This window comes from Pteropus alecto, unplaced genomic scaffold (assembly GCF_000325575.1).
Source record: "Pteropus alecto unplaced genomic scaffold, ASM32557v1 scaffold11, whole genome shotgun sequence".
Lineage (NCBI taxonomy): Eukaryota > Metazoa > Chordata > Mammalia > Chiroptera > Pteropodidae > Pteropus > Pteropus alecto.
Window position 1 is genome coordinate 191,776 of NW_006431956.1, and position 3,368 is coordinate 195,143.

At 40.4% G+C, this 3,368-nt stretch overlaps 1 pseudogene; it reads left to right on the top strand.

Moving 5' to 3' along the window:
* Positions 1-2,477: 2,477 nt before the first annotated feature.
* LOC112475675 lies at positions 2,478-2,596 on the top strand (annotated as a pseudogene).
* Positions 2,597-3,368: the final 772 nt, after the last annotated feature.

A 3,368-nucleotide genomic window follows, 5' to 3' on the forward strand; every position in this document is an offset into this window, starting at 1 on the left:
CACGTGCTGCAGAAGCCTTGCTTAAACCTGGGCAGAAGCCCTGGCCTCCTGTGGGGCATGGTGGGGCCACAAATCCTTTTGGAAACAAGATGGGATATAAATAAATAAGCATAGGACTGTGTGGTGTCCAGGAAGACACCACAGACAGAATTCTTCATCTGAAATTACAGGCATGACTATCTGACATTCCAACACTGCAGAGGCATTCCTTAAGAGGATTGCATCCTCAGAACTGCAAATGCTCTCGAGAGGGACACACCTTGTTGTTCTGAGTGACCTTCCTCGGATTTCAGGCAGTACGAGAATAGGCATTACTGGGAGAAGACAAGGGGCCAGACCAGGGAGTTGCGAGGTGCCCAACACAAATACTGCCTATCGATGACATTCGCTAACTCAGCGATTTTTGAGTAAAAGACACATGAAGGCCTTTTCTGAACAGAAAAATTTGCCTTTTTAAATTTGCATTTACTTGGAGAGAAAAGCCTTCCAGGTTTGTTTGTTTTCAGATGAAACAACTATAAGAATCACTTAATACTGGATTTGGGAAGAGATGAGGACATTGGCCGGGCTGCAGGCCTTGATCTAGACTGGAAGAACCCGTGGCCCACGCTTCTCTGCCAAGCGTCTGTGTTATTTTGGATAACTTGCTTTATCGCTCTGGGCACGAGTTTGCTAATCTCTAACGTAAATTGGACTAAATGATCCCTAATGTCCCCTCACTGCCTTTGTTTTCCGAAGAACAATAACAAATAAAAAAGAAAATCAGTAATTTTTTAAAGTTTGACTGGTTTTTAAAATTACCACCTTAGGCTTACAGAGCGGCAGTTATTTTTTATGATTCAGTAAATTAAAAAATAAAATACAAAAAAAATTATTGGTGAAAGAAACTGATTTAGGTAAAGCAATAAAATTATTATTTAATGTTGAAGCTCCAGGCTTTGTGGATTTTGAGTAGAATTTGAAGCTAAATGAGCATTTTGTTTCCTACCACGTCTTAACCCATTCTTCAAAAAAAGTAACTTACCATCTTTCAAAAGACTGTGGTAGTTTCTGACATCTTTCAGACATTGTACTAATTACATTATGAACTACACACGAATCTCACTTTTAAAAGTTGGAAATGAAACAATTAAGTTCTTGCCTGAAGACTCGAGAACATCCTACGTAAATTGATGAATCCCAGTAGAACGAACTTCTCTATGAATGCCACATGAATAATTATTGCTAGAAAAAAAATAATGAATCCACCTAATTTAAAAGTGCTGAGTAGTAATAATTAGTGAGTACAGTTACACCTGAATGAAATTAGCTAGAAATAGGATTATAGATTATTTATAAATGTAAATATTAGAGAGAATTTAATATTTCGAATAATTTTCTCTGCATAAACCATATTTCTTTAAACATCCCCAGTATCAGTATTTTGCCTTTTTAACATCTAAGGCTCAAAGATGACAATGGTGTTGGTGTTTGGTCATGGATAGAGTGAGTGAATGCTGCTCTGTGAGATAAAAGCAAAATACTTCAGAAACGAGTTGATGAAGACGGTGCCTGACACATGGGGGAGCTGCCCATGGGGTACGCTCAGCATGACAGTGTTCTTACTCTACTTAGCCAAACGACAGTTCACTGTCATACTACAATAATACTTTAAGTGGATTTACAGATTCACTATTTTAGGATTTGGCAAAATTAGAAATCTTCCTTACCAACTCACTAGGGGTTTCTCTGAGAAGGACATTTCAGGGTAGCAGGAAACAGAGGTTCGCTTCATTAGTTCGTTCAGTGGTGCCCGTACAAGGCAGGGTTGTAACTTTCACATGTTGGCCCTATGCTTACCCTCACCGGGGAGAGCTGCCCTTCACTCCCTCCCACGAGCCGGCCTTCAGCCGAAGGGTGGGCACAGGGGTTTGCCCACACTCATGGCTCAGCCTTATGAAGAGGACCAGGTGATGGCTCATAGGAAGTGTGTGCTGGGGAAGGGACATCTGTCTCCATTTGATGCCATTAACCCCAGTTATGGGTCATAGGACTTAATGATTTAATTTGAGACAAGTACAAAGATGACATCCAACTGACACTCTTGGCTTAATGAGGCACCAAGAGACTGTATTTTTCCCCTATTCTCTAATAAAAACCTGAAATAGAAGCTCATGCAATCTATTGACAAAGAGACTCTGTGGGTCTTACATCCTTCCTTTTTTTTTTGTTAGGTTCCGGAAAAGAAGTACATTGATCCTAAAATAATTTAAGGCAATGCTCAAAACCTGTCAATTCTGGTTTTGCATTTAAAAAGGGGCCATTATAATATAATGAATGTCAGATTTGTCTTGTTATCATATGAATGACAAAAAAATATTTGGCTGAGCTTCATAATGAGATCTTAGAATATTAACATATTATAATGAGATCTTACACTGTATATATGTGATATAAGGAAGAGGTTTGCATAATTAAGTGTTTATTAAAAATTCCCGGTCTACGGCCATGCCACCCTGAATGCCCTTGATCCCGTCTAATCTCGGAAGCTAAGCAGGGTCAGACCTGGTTAGCACTTGGATGGGAGACCACCTAGGAAGATCAGGTGCTGAAGATGTAAAAATTAAAAAACGAGGCATTGTAAGCTGACAAGGTCCTTGCAATCTGTGAGGTCAACCAAGGATTGCCTCGCCTAAAAAAGAAAAAGAAAAAAAAAATTCTGGCCCGTTTTCCTCATTCCAGCCTCCTAGACAGGCAGAAACTACGGCTGGTGATTAAGAAGCAGTTTTTCCAGGCGATACCTAACCTGGACCGTGAACAGCTGTGTCGTACCGGTTTGCTTGCTTGTTTTTATATGACACTGGATGATTATTTGTGAGACTACCCAACTCATAGTCTAGGGCCAGTGACTTATTAGAAATTGGTATTTCCCACCCTTGACTTTATCGTTCTCACACTGAAAGTTCCAGAAACAGCTTCACATGGCCAAAAGAACAAACAGACTTGCAGTTCGAGGCAAACTATGGGCTGTTATTTTCCCAGTGCGGAGAGAAAAACATGAAGCATGTGGTATATTAACCTCATTGTACAGAGCAGCTGGACCGTCAGGAAGTGACCTCTGAACTTAATTTTCTGACAAGGAAATTCCCTTCAGTTGCAAGAACTTAGAGATCTCTGATGTATACAGCATCCGGGCGTAAAAGAATCTTGCAGTCTGATCAAACCGAACGAATTTCTCTTACTGAACTGGCAGACTCGCAGATCCGTTGGTTGAGAGTGTTCTCAACAGGAGGATCCTGGAGTTTGGGTCGGCAGTTAATAAAATCTGATGTGGGGCCGAGATGTAGAGATTGTAAAAGCCAGATAGAATTCCTTGGCAGATTTTACAG